This window comes from Oratosquilla oratoria, chromosome 17 (genome assembly GCF_046742065.1).
Source record: "Oratosquilla oratoria isolate Oo_2021 chromosome 17, ASM4674206v1, whole genome shotgun sequence".
Classification (NCBI taxonomy): domain Eukaryota; kingdom Metazoa; phylum Arthropoda; class Malacostraca; order Stomatopoda; family Squillidae; genus Oratosquilla; species Oratosquilla oratoria.
The window spans coordinates 10,021,308-10,041,307 of NC_134793.1; the positions used below are offsets into that span (position 1 = coordinate 10,021,308).

The 20,000-nt window shown below is 45.8% G+C and overlaps 1 protein-coding gene across 6 annotated transcripts in view; it reads right to left on the reverse strand.

Annotated features, from left to right (window-relative positions):
• Window positions 1-20,000, reverse strand: part of Synd (protein kinase C and casein kinase substrate in neurons protein Synd) — a 336,406-nt gene that overhangs the window by 113,535 nt on the left and 202,871 nt on the right. For all 6 annotated transcript variants that reach the window (XM_076200369.1, XM_076200374.1, XM_076200373.1 and 3 more), the window contains one exon: window positions 16,500-16,631. The gene's annotated coding sequence lies outside the window, so the exon portion shown is untranslated. The remainder of the gene's footprint in view (window positions 1-16,499; window positions 16,632-20,000) is intronic.

The window sequence follows — 20,000 nt, forward strand, 5'->3', positions numbered from 1 at the left end:
CAGTCACCCATCCCGAAACCGAATCCCAACATCGGCAGCGGTAACCCGAATATGACAATTTTGCAATAAAACGGTTCCCATGGCAAGGGGCCAACGGCCATCTTCGACTTCATTTGGTGGAAATGTCTTCAACTGTCAACATTACGTCACGACGCCTACGAGGCATTCTGTAGTTTCCGTGATTTGTATATAAACAAAATCAGTGGACAATACTGAAGAAGATTATCAAATACACATTTATCAGCCTTGTAATATTATGCAAACACACATACACACACACACACACACACACACACACACGGCTCGGTGGCGGATTGGTAGAGCACTGGCCTCAGAAGTCAGAGAACCGGGGTTCGATTCCCCGGCCGGGCGGAGATAAGTTGGGTTTGTCTCCTTTCACGTGTAGCCCCTGTTCACCTAGCAGCGAGTAGGTACGGGATGTTAGTCAAGGAGTTGTGACCTTGCATTCCCGGTGTGTGATGTGTGAGTGGTCTCAGACCTACCCAGAGATCGGCTAATAATGAGCTCTGAGCTCGCTGCCGTAGGATGGTGTCTGGCTGTCTCGACAAGAGGCTGCAGCAGATCCGTGGTGAATACAAACAATCCAACAATACACACACGCACTTGATCGTGACGCACGTGTGCAGTAGACTGTCAAATCCGTATTCTTTTCCCAACTGTAAATCCTTCACAACCGGAGCAGATCAGTATCAGTAATAAATATTTTGAAGGCGTGACAACATATACCAATTCAGAGAGAGAGAGAGGGGGGGAGGAGAACAGGGAGAGAAAAGAAGAGAAGATAGGAGAGAGGAGCCGAGAGGGGAGAGATAAGAAGAGTGGAGAGAGGGAGAAAGAGGAGTAGGGAGTGGGAAGGGGAATGGGAGTGGGAAGAGGAGTGGGAGGAGTACAAATATCATAAATCTTTTTGCAAACCAGGAACTCCTTTTTCGATCACTAGGGATGAAGTCCTTTCTCTCTCTCTCTCTCTCTCTCTCTCTCTCTCTCCCACTTCTAATATCGAACCCCACACAACACGGACGGGCAGACTGACCAAATCGAGGCCAGGGAAAAACGTTTCCCAGTGTTTCTCCCCCCCACTACCAAGACAAACGTTTTTATTCTGGCTAAACCCACACTATTCTATTCAACTTGAGAGAAGGTCGCAAAGTGGGTCTCCACTTGTACTATAGGTCCTTGTCAAACGTGACCTTGAGAGATTAAACTCAAGGTCACACAGCCCTAACTAGAAAAATGTTGCACACAAATGTCGAGTTTCATCAACATAGAGGAAGTTGCAGATGGCGCCATATTTGCCCTGGTGAACAATTCTGCACTTATTATTATTATTATTATTATTATTATTATTATTATTATCTATTTCATTATTATTATCATTAAAATTACTATTATTATTATTATTATCAATGCACGACTAAATATCACCACTGCTAAATTATTGTTGTTGTTATTTCAAATATTATTCTTTGTTATTGATGTCATTGTTGATGCTGCTCTTTACGTTGCCATCATTGTTATTGTTGTTGATGGTGGTATTGGCGTTGTTGGTGGTACTGGTGTGGTGATTGGTTTGACGATGGCAACATCACCACTGGTTGATACTGGTTGATACTAGTCGATACTAGTTTTCGTCATCGCATCGCGCGCTAGGCACCTTATCAAGCCATAAACACCATTTCTGTCGTGTGAGGTCGCCTTTCCGTAATGGACTCTTGACCTCTGACCCCGAATGAACCAAGCCCTGTCTGAGGAAGGCAGGGATGTTTACGAAAAGGCATGTGTTCCCATTGGCCATTTGTAGTATACAGAGAGAATCGTAGCCAATCATAATTAGTTGTAGGAGGAGCCTATATCATCCAGAGGTTTCCTCCTGGCCAGCAACAAAATAAATTTCATTCTTCTCTGATATTCTTTATAAATCAAAGCCAAGTCGGTTTTGTAAACTATTATCACAGAGTCAAGTTCAGTTCTATCAGTTCAAGAAGAGAGTGGTAAATCCTAGAGCTAAGTACAAGTGATTCACTGAGTACCTTCAACGATTAGCGGTCACAGTTGGAACTGCAACCAGGATGTTCACATAAGGTCCGTATCGATTATGTCTTTTAGTCCAGCCTCCCACACCCGCACACTCACACAGTCATTCACTATCTAATTTGAATCTAAAGTTAATAACATAAATAAAAGTCACGTATTTAGGAAACATTAGTCTCATTCACCACCAGCAATGTTGTGATATAAGATACGTCTGTTCGTGTTCCTTGATCTAACCATCTTGGCTACAGCTACCACCTACCTATATATATTCGAAATCAAGGAGCACGACACTGGTACTGTTGTTGGTGATAGTTGTGGTAGGTGTGCTGGTGAAGGGAGTGGTAGTAGCGGTGGTGGAGGTGTTGGTGGTGTTGGTGGGTGTTGTCGCCACACCCTGCTACCATGTGTGGTACTACGTACGTCTTTCCTTCGTGCTCAAGATGGCGATACCGGCTTCGGTGGGGAGAGAGAGTGTTTGTGTGTATGTGTGTGTGTGTGTGTGTGTGTGTGTGTGTGTGTGTGTGTGTGTGTGTGTGTGTGTGTGTGTGTGTGTGTGTGTGACAGAGAGATAGAGGTAAGAGAGATGAGAGAGAGAGAGAGAGAGAGAGAGAGAGAGAGAGAGAGAGGTAAGAGAGAGAGGTGAGAGAGAGATGAGAGAGAGGTGAGAGATGAGAGAGAGAGAGAGAGAGAGAGAGAGAGAGAGAGAGAGGTGAGAGATGAGAGAGAGGTGAGAGAGAGAGGAGAGGAAGAGAGAGGTGAGAGGAGAGAGAGAGAGAGAGAGAGAGAGAGAGAGAGAGAGAGAGAGAGATGAGAGGAAGAGAGAGGAGAGGAAGAGAGAGGAGAGGAAGAGAGAGAGGAGAGGAAGAGAGAGGTGAGAGGAGAGAGAGAGAGAGAGAGAGAGAGAGATAGAGAGAGAGAGAGAGGTGAGAGAGGAGAGGTGTGAGAGAGAGGAGAGGTGTGAGAGAGAGGTGTGAGAGAGAGGAGAGGTGTGAGAGAGAGGAGAGAGGAAAGAGACAGGGAGAGGTGTGAGAGAGAGGAGAGGAGAGAGGAAAGAGACAGGGAGAGGTGTGAGAGAGGAGAGAGGAGAGGAGAGGAGAGAGAGGTCAACTAACTGTACTACTTGCTCGTAAATATTCCATTCACCTGAGAACGAAAACATCCCAATGAGGAAGAAAATAGATAAAAAATACAATTTTATTATGGCTGACCGAAAACGATTCTAATTACAATGGAATTCTCCAAACAGGTCAACGAGTTAACCGAAGTTAGGTCAAGTTTAACGTGATCCCGGTTAAACCCGTTCGATAAAAAGGACCGTTACCGCCCGTTGTGGGGCACCGGGTTTCGTATCAGTTATTATCATCATTATAACTGGCTGGAGTGCTTTATACAACCCCTGGGGGAGTTAGAGGGGAGGGGGAAGGGGAAGGGAAGGGGAGGGGAAGGGAAGGGGGAAAGGGGGAAGGGGAGGGTGAGGGGAGGGGGAAAGGGGGAAGGGGAGGGGGAAAGGGGGAAGGGGAGGGTGAGGGGAGGCGGAAAGGGGGAAGGGGAGGGGGAAAGAGAGAAGGGGAGGGGTGAAGGGGGAAAAGGAGGGGGAACGGGGGAGGGGAGAAAAGGGGAGGGTAAGGGGGAGGGAGGAGGGGAGAAAGGGGGGAAGGGGAGGTGAGAGTTTGAGACAGTGATCCACATTCGCTGACCTCTGACCTTTTACGGGACGGTGACCTTATCCTTCACGTGTTGACCTTGAACTACCGCGCCAAGGTCACGCCAGGAGGCGCTTAGCTGTGGCCAAGCACGACACCCTTGCCCTACCTAAGGGATCGAACTTCCAGACCAGGAGCAGTCGAACGCGGGCCCGTGCCGTTCGAAACATGACTGAAACAGACATGCTACTCGGCACACAATGCAGTAGGAGTAATAGTAATACTTGAGTAACGCTGGTAATACCTTTGGTATTACTAATACTTGTTTAAATAGTACCCCCATTCCAAGTGAGAATTCATAATGATGATGATAATGATGATGATGATGACGACAATGGTGATGACGACGACGACGACAATGATGACGACGACTACTATTATTACCTTGTTATTACTTAAGCGCTATTACTTATTACTTCGATTGTTACTTAACACGCAGAGTCGTTTGATACATTAATTCTGGATGCCGCCAGACAATTTTATTCATCTGGAGAAGTGACCTACAAATAGAGGCTAACCATGATTAACTTTGTAATCTTTTTGTCAATTTACAAGATAACCAAGATCAACTAAACTAAGTTAAGAGCAGAAGCTTGCGACAACTTTTACTTCCTAGACATTTAGCTTCAGAAAATTTGATAAGAGAAAAAGAGAGAGAGAGGGGGGGGAAGAGGAGGGGGAGGGAGGACGTGAGACAGCGGAGGGGAGAGGTAGGGGAGAGAGAGGGGGAGGGAGGGGAGAGAGAGAGAGAGAAAGAGAGAGAGAGAGACAGAGAGAGAGGAGAGAGAGGAGGAGGGAGAGAGGGAGGAGAGAAAGAGAGAGAGAGAGAGAGAGAGAGAGAGAGAGAGAGAGAGAGAGAGAGGAGAGAGAGAGAGGAGGGGAGAGGAAGTAGAGAGTGAGAGAGAGAGAGAGAGAGAGAGAGAGAGAGAGAGAGAGAGAGAGAGAGAGAGAGAGAGAGAGAGAGAGAGAGAGAGAGAGAGAGAGGAGGGGAGAGAGAGGAGGGGGGAGGGAGGACGAAAGAGAGAGAAAGGGAGAGAAAGGGAGAGGGAGGGCGAGAGAGAAAAAGTCAAGACAAAAAACAATATAAAGAAAAAAGAGAAAAATATACTCAACACAGCCTTACCCCCTCCCTTCCACCATTACCCCCCACCTCACTCCACCCCACCCCCGGCCCCCCGGCCTCGCCTTCAGTGGGCCGGAAACCTTGCCGGTGCCTGGGCTAGAAGAATGCCAAGCACAGCTACATTCAACACCACCAACATAATCACCACCACCATCACTACCTCTATCACCACTACTACCACCGTCACCACCATCGCTACCACTATCCCCACCACCCATTACCACCACCACGTTAATATAATTTTATCGTTGATATAATTTTATTCAGCTCTCGCAAACATCTACACAATAAGGGCGGACATAGTTAAGTTTTATACTAAAAAAATAACGACATCTAGAACATCGATGACGATAACAATATGAAATATAAATAATGATATAGTAATAGGCCTAACAGCATTACAACAATTATATAAAAAGACAAGCAAAGTTCTCTTCCATACAACTAAAAGGAAAAACAAATTCTGTACAGAGAAGTTAATAAATCGACAAAAACAAGACAATACAATGATAAAAACTATATATATATGAATATATAATGAAATAAATAAATAAATAGATACGTAAGTGAATAATACGACAAACAAATAAAAAGGAGAAATAGCATAACTAAATAAGTCCAAATCCATTTCGCGCCAAACCAACGCCGCTTACAGTAGCGACTTGACGTCACAGCACTAGAGGCAACTGACCCGACGACGCCGCACCCGATGTGTACCTTATATGAGAAAAGGAGGGCGTGGGCCTCAACGCAACCGGAATGTGGTCAAGAGAACTGACCAAACTGTATCTCCTCCTACTCCAGCAACGGTCCATGCAGCCAACTATCCCCCCCAGGCCCCCCACCCCCTTCTCCCTCCATCTCAACTGGAAGAAATTGGCGTGCCAATGTTTTTCAACATTCAAACCGTCACCCCGATTTTGCGCGGGAACCCAAAACGAGAACTCGGATAGAAATTTGAATTTAAACTGTTTGTGTGTGTTTGTGTTTGTGTTTGTGTGTGTGTGTGTGTGTGTGTGTGTGTGTGTGTGTGTGTGTGTGTGTGTGTGTGTGTGTGTGTGTGAAAAATTTAAGTTTTGCCGTTATTTTTGTATTTTGTGCAACTTCTGTTCTATTCTCGACTTACTTTTTGTTAAATATGAGAATTATTTTTCAATTATTTTTCATTTTTCATGCCCGGTCACGCTCAGTCTCTCTCTCTCTCTCTCTCTCTCTCTCACACACACACACACACACACACACACACACACACACACACACACAAACAGCTCCATGGGGATAGTAACTGCTTGTAGTATCAGTAACCTCTTTTCACGCCGGGAGAACTGCGCGAACTTGGGACACCAAACATGGAAGGACATGAAGCTAAGCATTACACCAGGAAGCCGTGTGTGTGTGCGTATGTGTGTGTGTGTGTGTGTGTGTGTGTGTGTGTGTGTGTGTGTGTGTGTGTGTGTGTGTGTGTGTGTGTGTGTGTGTGTGTGTGTGTGTGTGTGTGTATGAGTGCGTGTGTGGGAAGGGAGGGAGAGAGGATTTAGTGTGTTGATATGTACACGTAAGCACTTGTACGCCATAAGAAATCTTCTTGCATACCTTTGGCTTCCCCACTCCGCCTCTGCTAGGCCATCTCTCTCTCTCTCTCTCCTCTCTCTTTCACACACACACACACACACGTACGCACAAATGCCTTTTGTAACCTTTTACTTCCTAATTCCATCTTTTACTACAATGTATCAGAAAGCGCTAAAAATATATATTTTTTCGAATACGAAAGTAAAACAAATTAAGTAAATTACCTAAATTGGATAACGAAGGATGATAAAAGGGATGATCTGACACTAAAGATGACGTAGAAATCTACCCAAAACATACACAAACACACAGACACAGACACACACACACACACACGCATACATACATACAGCGGTCCGAGTTCGAATCCCGCCCAGGGATGTAATAATTTCAGTATCACTGAGATGCGAGTCGTTACTCCAACTCTCGTGGGCGGGGAGTTGGGTGTGTGTGTGCGTGTAAGGTCACAGCATTACCTATAGATCGGTAATGTATGAGCTCTCATCCGGCAGGGTAATAGCTGTCGATCACGAGTCCAACACGTGATCCAAGACCATGGTGAAACACACACGTGCGTATACACACACACACAAACACACGCACACACACATACACACGCACGCACACACACATACACACACACACACACACACACACACACACACACACACACACACACACACAGGTGTTTGGGAGTGCCAGCCATAATTGTCAATTAAGCATCTCCCGCCCATCTGTTGGCTTCTGCTCACGCGCGCACAAGCACACACACACTTATTCGTCGTTCCTACTCGCTATAAGGCACAGCTGCCTCCACTTCTGAGTACTATAGTGATATTGTGGCGGTCGTAACTTGGGTCGTAAATTTACGAATCGAAATTCTCTTCCAACTTCGTAAGTTGACCATGTCGTAAATTTGTCCAGATCGTACACTTGCTCGATGAAGTGAAGCGGCCTTGCTGTGGATGTTCTGTGTCTTGCTGCATTGCTTCTGACCCAGAGCAGTGGACGGGATACAGAGATGACCCGTCATCCAGGAGGAGCTAAGATAGATGAGAGGGGGGAGGGAAGGGTGGTGGATGGGAGTGGAATGGGGTGGGAGTAGGTACGTGCCTCTGACTTGGCAACCTCCCTATAAGGAGGAACAAAACTCTTGGTATTTAGATAGATAGTACACTTGCTATAACTATACTTGTTCTGGTCTCCGTCGCAAATTCAAGATTCTCGTCTAACGCTGTGAGTTTGAAAAGCTTCAGGACGACTTCGCTTACAGTATTCTAGACTTCCCTAAGTCTAACATTCGTATTCTAGGTTTAACTATTTGGAGATTGGAAAAATAAAAGATTTTAACCGAAGTCGTTTCTGCTCAAACGAACTCGATTAAGTCGTGATAGTGTGACCGGGGTTTTAATCCCAATAAGCCATACGATGGCGCACTTTAAAGACTTTATCCTGGCTGTCGTATGACGATTTCAATCGGCTGAGGGCAGGAGAGGGGGGGGGAGAGCCTCAGTTAATAATTATATGACTCCAACACTTTTGACAACGACTGTACAACCGAAAAAATGGGAGCCATCTGTCTCTGCCCTACAAGGAGCTCAGATGGCTCGATGAATTCGACCAGGTACTCGTAGACGAAGGCCCAGCCATCTGTCACGTGTGGAAAAAAGCTGGCTCGTCCAAGCACCCAATGAGCAAATGGTGACCTTCAGTAACCAGATGGTGTGACAGCTGGCACGGCGAGCTTAACCCCACTTGACCAGCTGGACTTGGGGGTTGGGTTCTTTGCACTTAAAGACAATCGCCAATGTCTGGGCTGATCAGTCTCGGGTTTGTGATGCTCAGCTGTGAGACCGCAGTGGCACAGTGGATGCCCCTCGTCTGCAGGAACATGGGTTCGAGTCCAGCTAGTGGTGTAATCGGAAGCGTGTTGGTCTTGCATTCGCTTAGCTGTGGGCTCGAGTCCCGCACGCCTCTCCAATTCCCAACAGTGACTGTTACCCTCCTCAACAGTCCAAGCGTATAAGGCAAAGGTGACGGCTTCGGCCGCAGCTACTCGGCGGCTCCTGGCGTAGGCTCCCCGCTTCCCTTCTACTACTTCTATGACTTCTTTGGTGCGATAATGTCCCCCTAGGACATCTGCGCCCCTTCACGTTTTCGCCGATATTTGAAGATCCCTCGGGTCTCCAACAAAGGGGTACCAGACCCCTTCGGAGGTGGAGGAAGGAGGAAGGGGAGGTGGGGAGGCCCTCAGGGGATCGAGTAGCACTCAAGCCTCAGGAATTTCCTCTTCCTCCACCTATTCTTATCTTCAGTTCTTTTCCTTTCCTTTACCACACGCATTCCTTCTCCTCCTCTTATTCCTCTTTCCTTCGCCTCCTCTTCAGGCCTTCTATCCTTACTCCTTCTTTCACCCCCCCTCCTCCTTCTTTGTTCCCCTTCCTCCTTCCTTATCGCCCTTCTTCCTTCCCTCTCCACCTTCTTCCTTCTTTCTTCCTCTTCTTCCCTTCTCCCCTTCCTCTTTCCTTCTTCCTATTCCTCCTTCTTTAACCCCCTCTTCCTTTCTTCTCTCTCCTTCCTTCCTTCTTCCATTTTCTCCTTCCTTCTTCTCGTTTTCCTTCCTTCTCCGTCTTCCTTCCTTCTCACCTATAAATCTGGTGGAGTCCTGTAGACCCGGTGGAGTCCTACAGACTCAGTGGAGTCCTGTAGGCCCGGTGGAGTCCTACAGACTCGGTGGAGTCCTACAGACCCGGTGGAGTCCTGCGGATCCGGCGGAGTCCTGTGGACCCAGTGAAGTCCTGCAGACCCGGTGGAGTCCTGCACACCCGATGGAGTCCTACGAATCCGGGAGTCCTGCACATCCGATGGAGTCCTACAGACCCGGTGGAGTCCTGCGGATCCGGCGGAGTCCATTGGACTCAGTGGAGTCATCCAGACCCGGTGGAGTCCTGCGGATCCGGCGGAGTCCTTTGGACCCAGTGGAGTCATGCAGACCCGGTGGAGTCCTGCGGATCCGGCGGAGTCCCGTGGACCCAGTGGAGTCATGCAGACCCGGTGGAGTCCTGTGGACCCGGCGGAGTCCTGTGGACCCAGTGGAGTCCTGCACACCCGATGGAGTCCTACAGACCCGGTAGAGTCCTACAGACCGAGTGGAGTCCTGTGGATCCGGTGGAGTCCTGCGGATCCGGTGAAGTCCTGAGGATCCGGCGGAGTCCTGTGGACCCAGTGGAGTCCTGGAGACCCGATGGAGTCCTGGAGACCCGATGGAGTCCTGGAGACCCGGTGGTGTCCTGGGGACCCGGTGGAGTCTTGTAAGCCCGGTGGAGTCCTGCACACCCGGTGGAATCCTGCACAACCGATGGAGTCCTGGAAACCCGATGGAGTCCTAAAGACCCGGTGGAGTCCTGCCGAGCCTCCTGCGAAGCGTGGACGGGCGCAGCCGGTATCTTTTTTTTTCTTTCTTTCCTTTTCAACACTGTATAAAGCTGCGAACAAACAAGCAAGATAATCTTGGCGGCGGCGAGACTGAGTGTCAACATCAATTCCAGGGACCATTTTTTGCATCTCCCTTCGCTTGACTCACTGATATACATACATATGTATGCTGCCGCCTGATGGTTTTTATTAGGGTGAAGTAATAAACTATTTCTTGTTACCGCCAGGCGATTTTATTCAGGTTAGAAAAAAAAGGTCCCAGACCACCTAAGGATATTTTACTCTCCCCCCGATCTCCTACAAAATGATAAATAAATAATCAAATAAACGAAAAACATAAAATAAAATAGAATAAAAAATAATCATGATAATCATGGTGCCGTCAGGCGATTTTATTCAGGTGAGGGACTCTGGTTTGTCCCGTGAGCTCTTCTCTCACAGCACAGACTCCCTTGTGTTACTTCTTCGTAAAGTCAGGGTGGTTTTCAACCTATATTCTCAAGCTCCACGCTCTTATGCTTTGCTGTTTCCCTAAATATAAGTACTAATTATCCACTAAGTACCACTAATTTCCGGTTTATGGTCCCACTTGCATGGTTCCCTACTGGTATGGTCCCTACTGTATGATTCCTTATTGGTTCAGGGCACACAGGTTGAGAACCACTGATATAAGCTGTTGTAGGAGTTGATGGCAGCATCTGCATGACGTGTCCAGGTTGCTCGTTAGTGAATTAAATCACCCAACGGCAGTCAGAACAAATAATTAAGACTTGACAGTGTCTTAATGAAGAAATATGACGCAAGATATATCTGAAAAGACGCAGAGTGCGGGGTGATCTAATAGAGGTATTCAAATGGGTCAAGGACCTTAACCAGGGTGATACAGACAAGGTCATCATATCAAGACAGCAGGGCAGGACTCGTAGTAATGGGTTTAAATTGGACAGAATTAGATCTAAAAAGGAAACAAGTAAGAACTGGCTTCCCAACAGAGTGGTTAACGAATGGAAAAGACTTAGTAACCGCGTAGTAAGTGCTGGTTGTTTTAAGAAAAGATTAGATAACTTTATGGATATGGATGAGAGTTAGTCATGGACATGGAACTGCCTAATGTAGACCTTATGATCTCTTGCAGTCCCCTCCATTCTTATGTTAATTCTTCCTTCTCTCCTTCCTCATCCCTTCTTCACATTCCTCTTCCTACGCTTTCCCCACATCCGCTCCCCCACCCCCCACCCCAGGGAGGCGACCTGGGGCGACCCCCGAGGCACAGGGGACCCTCCGAAGTCCCACTTCCTGGAGTCACCCTCGACGAAGTGCGAGGTCGACCTCGGGCACGTGCGAGCGACGTGGAAGTATTTTGATCAACTCTCCACCTTTAATGTGTAGCCATCAGTCAATAACAACAATAACAGAGTCTATATTATACTGTATGTACAAAAAATCACATCCCGGACCACCGGATTACCGGAATATTGGGCCTCTGAAACACCGGAATGCCGAAACATCGGACCCCCGGAATGTAGGACCTTTGGAATATCGAAATACCGGAACACCAGAATATTGGGCCTCTGAAACACCGGAATGCCGGAACATCGAACCCCCGGAATGTAGGACCTTTGGAATATCGAAATACCGGAACACCGGACCTTCGGTACATGGGAACACCGGACCTCCGAGACATCGAAACAACGGAATACCGGACCTACGAAACACCAGAATACCGGAACACTGGACCTCTGAGACACTGGAACAACGGAATACCGGACCTACGAAGCACCAGAATATCGGACTACCGGACCTCCGAGACACCGGAATACCTGACCTACGAAACACACGAATACCGTACTACCGGAACATCGGAATACCGGATCTCTGAGACACTGGAACATCGGACCTCTGAAACACCGGTTCTCCGAAACACCGGAACACCGATCCACCGCGGAATGGAACATGACAAATTCTTTCGAAGGTTTCGTGTTCCATCAGGTGGACGAGATGAAGTACAGCCTTAACCAAAAGTTCGTTATCTCTTCCATCCGAAGTCTATGGGTTGTGTGTGTGTGTGTGTGTGTGTGTGTGTGTGTGTGTGTGTGTGTGTGTGTGTGTGTGTGTGTGTGTGTGTGTGTGTGTTTCACTGTGTTCTTGAATAACGTGCTGGACTTTTAATTGGCAACTAGTACCCTCCCGAATGAGAGTTCAAAGTTCGTATACTGTGACGTACACACACACACACGTGTATATATATATATATATATGTATATATATATATATATATATATATATACACACATACATGTGAGAGAGAGAGAGAGAGGGGGGGGGCACTGAGATAGGTTAAAGTATAAATAATAAAATTTAAAGACAAATAAAAAATGCAAAATAATAATTAAACGAAATTCGTAAAGGAACGAGAACAGCCTCGCCCTTTGCACACATGGACAAAGGATTCCTTCCTCCATTCCAACAGAATCCTCTTCTACCTCCTCCTCCTCCTCTTCTTATCGTAACGCGATCCCCGTTCGGACACATACCACCTTCAACATCATCACCACCTCCTTAAACATCACACCACTTCCATCGCCACCACTATCACCACTACCACCACATCAATAATGCCACTACTATCACCATCATCACTTCCAACATCATCATTTCCACCAACTCTACTACCACCATCAGACTAGAAGGAGGAAGAGGGGAAGAGGAGAAGGAGCAGGGAGATGAGGAAGAGAGAAGGAGCAGGAAGAGGAGGAAGAGAAGGAAGAGAAAGAGGATGTTGGTGAGGATGAGGAATAATATGTGAAGGAAAAGGAGGAGAGTAGTAATAGTAGGAGATGGAAGAGAAAGAGGAAAAGGAGGAGGAGGAGGAGGAAAAGGAGGAAGAGGAAGAGGAAGAGGAGGAGGAAGAGAAAGAGTATGAGGATGAGGAGTGATGAGGAAAAGGCGGAAGAGGAGGAGGAGGAAGAAGAAGAGAAAGAGTATGAGGATGAGGATGATGAGGAAAAGGAGGAAGAGGAGGAGGATGTTGAGGAGGAAGAAGAGACAGTATGAGAATGAAGATGATGAGGAAAAGGAGGAAGAGGAGGAGGATGAGGAGGAAAAGGAGGAAGAAGAGAAAGAGTATGAGTATGATGAGGAGGAAAAGGAAAAGGAGGAAGAGGAGGAAGAGGAGGAAGAAGAGGAGGAGGAGGAGGAGGAGGAGGAGGAGGAGGAGGAAGAAGAGGAGGAGGAGAGTGAGCCCTAGAGTGCGAGGTATGTCTTGCCCCGAGTGTGAGTTTGGATGAAGCTCGAGTACGAACTTGAATTTGACACGAGTGGAGGTGCGGGTCAAGCGTGCTGCTCCAGGAATGCAGGCCTCACACGCACGCGCGCACACACACACACACACACACACACACGCACACACGAGCGTACACACACATACGCGCAACAAAGGCACAAGTTGGTGTGTGTGTGTGTGTGTGTGTGTGTGTGTGTGTGTGTGTGTGTGTAAAGTCATATCATTACCAAGGCCAAAGTTCTCATTCGGGAGGGTAATAGCTGTCGATCACGAGTCAAACAAGTGGTCCAATGCAGTGGTGAAACAAACACACATACGCACACACACATACACAAGAACACAAGAATTAAGAAGACGGCAAGAAACCAAAGACCTACACTGGGCAGTTCCATGTCACCATCCATCATCCCTATCCATAAAGTTATCTAATTCTCTCTTAGAACAACCGATAGTTTCAGCGCTCACTAATAAATAGTTACTAAGTCTATTCCATTCGTTAACCACTTTGTTGGTTAACCAGATCTTCCCTATTTCCTTCTTAAACTTAAAATTGTCCAATATAAATCCACTACTACGAATCCTGCCCTGTTGTCTTAATATGATGACCTTGCCTGTCTCATCCTTGTTAAGGCCTTTGTCACCTTGCAATGGTCTTAACCCTTTAATCAAATACGATGACAGACTTTAGTCAAGGTCGTTAGGCGATTTTAATCAGCTGGGAGTGGTTAGAGAGGGGTGACCTCATTACGTCAATACGGGTCAAGGACATTTGACCACCGGACAGTTGTTCAACACAGGTTAAGTAATTTCACAAACATTACACTGAAACAAAACGTAATTAATATTTATTGACAATGTTTCAAGTATTTCGATTTATACTGACAATATGGTACTAAAAATTATCGAGGGATTTTAGAATCTTCGGTTGATATTCAAAATACTGAAGTTGTAGATGTTGATATCAATTATTGACAACATGTAGGACAAATGATGACAGGCAAAGAGAAAATGTGCGACAAATAGTCAGCACAGGTTTGATTTGATAAAAAAAAATCGGATCACATGCAGAATCGTCACCCCAGACTTCGACAGGGTGACAATTCTTCATGTGGGCTATTCTAGGGTGACAATTCTTCATGTGGGCTACCCTAGGGTGACAATTCTTCATGTGGGCTATCCTGGGTTTACGATTCTTCGGTTGTATAGGTTGATGACAAAAAGCATAACCCTCATTCAACATAACCTAACCTAGGTTAACTTAACCTAATCTTTATTCCACTATTGATATTCTGCGTACTGGGGTGACAATTCTTCAGGTGGGATCTCATAGGGTGACGATTCTTCATGTGGGCGTTCTGTGGTGACAAATATTCATGTGACCCAAAAATTCTTATATTCTGAAACAAAACTAATTTGTTGAACAATAGTCCACCTTTTCCGCGGAGCAAACGTCCTACATCCTGACGTAGCAGCGTTACATAACGCACCGTGGCTGAGGAGGAGGATCATGGGGGAGGCAGTCCTGGGGGGATTTCCCCCTAGGGAGGAGAGTAGGGGAGGAGGGAGCCACTATCTGCGCGTTTTTCCTCTTCCCAAGAAGACCCTCCCGACTTGAAAAATTCTTTACAATCCCAAGCCGAGAGAGAGAGAGAGAGAGAGAGAGAGAGAGAGAGAGAGAGAGAGAGAGAGAGAGAGAGAGAGAGAGAGAGAGAGAGAGAGAGAGAGAGAGAGAGAGAGAGAGAGAGAGAGAGAGAGAGACTTTGACCTCCCGCAACAGTCAAGGTCGCCCTTCTCAGGATCTCAGTGACCTAGCCTGACCCAACATGACCTGATTCAAGGTCAGTGCGGGTAGACTACTGATCCAGCTTGACCTATAAGACACGATCTAGTTCTCGCGGACGAGATGGAGTGGGCCAGTGTTTAGCGTGCTCGGTGTGCCCTTCCCCCTTCAAACATGACGAAGGCTTTCTACTGTTACAAAGTAGATTTTTACAAACTTCACTGGCAGGTAGATCTTGATAGATAAGCCTATGGTAAATCAAGTTAACTACAAAACCTGGTAAAGTTGTATTTTCTAATGGTAGAAAACGTTCGCGGTCTGGCGAGAGGTTTGAAAAATACAACCCTCAACTCTTTCCATACAAATGAGCTTTTCGTCTCTACCCACTTCCATTCATCTCCGTGGTGGCCCACTTTAAGGGAGAGAAGGACATTAAGTTGTACAAATATATATTTTTTTTAATCAGAAATAAATTTCTCTCTCAAACTTTCCTCATTGTAATTCCAAGCACTACAATACACTAAATATCCTTATGTCAATATAATAGAAAAGTTAATAAAAATAGATGACTGACTCTAGTGTCATGAACGCACATAGAAGGGGAGAAAAGGTGGAAGGAGGAAGGGGAGGAGGATAGGGATGAGGAGGTGAAGGTGGGTAAGAAGGATGAGGGTAGGGATGAGGAGGAATAGGAGGAGGAGGAAGAGGAGGGAGAGAAGGAGGAGCATAGGGATGAGGAGGAATAAGAGGAGAAGGCCATGGATGAGAGGGAATAGGAGGAGGAGGGAGGGAAGGACGTGGATAAGGATGAGTAGGAAGAGGGCGAGACGAAGGAGGGAGAGAAGGAGGTGGAAGAGGACGAGGAGGAGGAGGGAGAGAAGGAGGAGGAAGAGGACGAGGAGAAGCATACGATGAAAAATAATGAGGATGAGACGAATGAGGATATGAAGCATGAGGACGAGGACGAGATACCGGTTGCCCTCCTACATACACAGTCAGCAGCAGCAGCAGCAGCAGCAGCAGCCACCACCTCCGGTCCCGCTCTGCACCGGTGACTGATCATTCCAGTTTGGATGACCTCGAGTGACCCGGTAAGGCTCCCGGGCGGGTCTGCCCCCCACCCCCTACCGGTCCAGGTGACCCAGTACCCGGTTCTTGTTGGCCTGTGACGACCCATCTGGATTTGAAGACCATCTGGGTGGAAGGCCACCTGTCAAGGTGGCCTCATTTCTACAATTTTTTGTGGATTTTTTAATTCTTGTAAAGCCTCTATGAAATTTATGGATATGGATAATAACAATAACAATAATAATAATAATAATAATAATAATAATAATAATAATAATAATATCAATGATAATGATAAAATTCACTTGATATGTACACATTTTCGTGTACGTGTGCAATTACGTGTACACGCCACGGGGAGGCACACATACACCATGTACACATATATGTACACCGTATGTACACATAGGTGCACACACACACGCATACACCTCCAACAATGACATTTAATTCAACAAAAACAAAGAAGACGGCCCTCACCTTGGTATGTCGGTCGCTTCCAAGATGGAAGAAGAAGAGGAAGGAAGAAGAGGAGGAAGAGGAGAGGACGAGTCTGCAAAGCTTCAGAGCATAGTGCCCCTGCACAGTGCAAACGTCATTCCACCACCTTGTCTGCAATGAAAAGAGAGAAAAAAATCGTTATTACATTCAAATAAAAAAAATTAAAAACGACATGACGTCATCAGGCGACGGTGCCACGTCATTACTCCTACCCTTCCCCCATCCGTACATCCACCCATAAGCTTGAAGGCTCACTATCACATTGGGAGGACAATTAAATTCAAACCTTATTGGCAGTGAGGGGAGGAGGGCAAACAATAACATGACTTTGACGTTTGAACGCCGGCATGTCGCAACAATGGCGACAGATGAAACTAAAGCTGAAACATAATCATGTTTACGTAACACACTATTATACCTATTTATGTAATGCCAAAACAAGCATAAAATTACACGCTTGTGACAATATATGCATTATATATATATATATATATATATATATATATATATATATATATATTATTAGCTTTATTGGTCCACTGCCGGCCCACCGCTCTATCCCCTGGTGGGCTGTGCAGCCTCTGTACCTCACTACAGTGACTTTGGCTAATGAGAAGTGCAAGTGGATTCTTCAGTGTCTTAAGAAGGCCGCGGTGGTGAATACTAAATATAACCATAACAGTAGTATATTTTATAATTGTAGTACTGGATTACATTAACACTGGTCTTTTCCATAGATCTTGATATATATATATATATATATATATATAAAGATAAAATAATTTTATTAATAATAAAATCAAATACAATAAAATAATATATGAAATAAACAAAACTCTTAAATCATGCTTTGGGAGTTTTATTTACTTCTTATACTTATTTTCTTATTATCATCATTATTTATTTCATCTTATTTTTTATCTCCATTTTTATTCTGTTTGTTTTATTCTAATTTATTTCATAATGGTTAGGATTTCATCAAACGGGAGAGAGAGAGAGAGAGAGAGAGAGAGAGAGAGAGAGAGAGAGAGAGAGAGAGAGAGAGAGAGAGAGAGAGAGAGAGAGAGAGAGAGAGAGAAGAAGAAGAAGAAGGGGGGTACCCAACATCCTGGTGCCAACCCCCCTCTCCCCCTCCCCTCCCCCTCTACACTACCCAATGCCCTCAAGCCTTCGTTATTCTATCCCCTCCCCCCCTCAACCACCCCCTCCACTCATGCAACCACATTACCCTACCCTACCCTCCCTCCCCTCCCCTCCCTCCCTCCACGGCATTCCTCCTCTTTCAACCCTTACATGACGCACGCGCACACACACACACACACACACACACACACACACACTGTTATACCATACCCATCACGGCCACTCTCCCCTAGACTTCCTCCCCTTCCTCCTCCTCCTCCCCCTCCGTCCTTCCTCCATAATGTCAACGTAATTTATTTTACGTTTTTAAATAGAAGACCAGGCAATTCTATTCAGGTTAAACTATGCTTTGGGGTGGTCTCGTTCGGACAAAATCTCTCATCGACCACCTTCTATTTCAACTCAAAAAATAAATTTGAATCAAGTCTACAAAAGATTACTCCCGTTACGATTAACAGTTACCAGATGCCGTCAGGTGATTTTATTCGTTTCTGTGACACCTCCAACACGCCCTCCTCTCTCACCTCCTCCAAACGACCCCAAGTTGTTACGTAACGCCTCTCCCGTTACGTCACGGCTTCCTCTACGTCATGTCGTCTTCCTTACGTCATGTCGTCTTCAAGATCTTCGTGTTCTTCGTCCGTAATTTTTCTTATTCTTGATAATTATCTATTTCTTTTATCACTTATATCAATATCATGATTATTATCATATAATCTTTATCATTATTATCATTACTATTATTATCACTATTCTAATGCATTCCACTATCATTATTTTCGCATGTAAAGCACTTTACAACTCGAAATGATTTGATTAAATAAATGTTACATATCTAACAATCCTACTGTAAAACTGGATAAATAAAGCCAAAACAAAAACAAGAAAACAACAAATAATTATTAGAATAATAGATAAACAAATAAAACAAACACAGAACCACTTGCTTTCCGTCCATTGCACCTTCCCTCTCTGCTTCATCTGCCTCATCTCCCCTCATCCTCCCCCCTTCTCCTTCCCTCCCACTTGACCTCCGAGGTCGTCCTCCACTCTCTTACTCCAAGTTTCACTTCACCTCTCGACGCTCTCGCTTTCCTGTTCTACTCTCCCTCCTCCTCCTCCCTCTCCCGCTCACCTTCCACCACCTGAAATGTAATCACTCGGCGTCAGGCAGATAAAGGACGCCAACATGGCAGGTTCTAATCTCTTCATGCTTGGCAAATTGGACTCGTAATTACGAGGTCCTGGGTTCGAGGCTCGCTAAACTTACAGATATAATCAATTATGTGTATATGTGTATATGTGTGTGTATATATATATATATATATACACATATATATATGTATATATATATATTATTTGGATGATGGAGAACATAAACACAGGGGAAGGCTCGGAACCCTATTAACACTCTAACGTTTCGTTCGCGTAGAACTTCAGGGTTCCGAGCCTTCTCATGTGTTTATGTTCTCCATCATCCAAATAATTTGTCTAAAATACTTATCACATATATATATATATATATATATATATACACATATATATATGTATATATATAACACATATTATATCTATATACCAAGTTTTTCCCTCTTACAAGGGAGGTAACTAAGTCAGAGGCACGTACCTATTCCCACCCATTTCTCCCCCCTCCCATCTCAGCTTCTCATGGATGACGTTTGAACGTCAATAAAATCACCTGGCGACACGATTTCCCAAAAAGTAAACAAATAAATTACATACATACATACATATACCAAGGCTTTTTCCCCCTTACAAGGGAGGTAGCCAAAAAGGGAAAGGCATAAAAACACTCCCACCCATTACATCCCTACATACACTCCACACCCCTCCCACCCTCCCTCTCATCTGAGCACCTCCCGGATGACGGGTCATCCCTGCACCCTGCCCACCGCCCTGGGTCAGAAGCAGTGTCGCAAGACACAGCACATCCACAGCACGGCCGCTTCATTTAATCGGCGACCCCCCCTCTCCGTCCCCCTTGCATATAAGGAGAGGACGGGGAGAAATCCCTTCGGGCTGCGTCAAAATGTACTCACACATACTACCCCACCCCCCACCCCACTGCCCATTCCTCCTCATGCAATCACAACATCATCCATATACAACCATTCTCCACTCACCTCTGTCTTCCGTCCTCTCCCTTCCTTCCTCAACAGACATTCCCCTCTTCCCCAAAGCCCCCTTCACCCCATCCATCCACCTCATCCTAGGACGTCCCCTCATGTTCACTCCCTCCACATCTGCCTTCCATACCTCTTTTACTAGTCTTTCTTCACTCATTCTTTCCATGTGTCCAAACCATCCTAATATTCT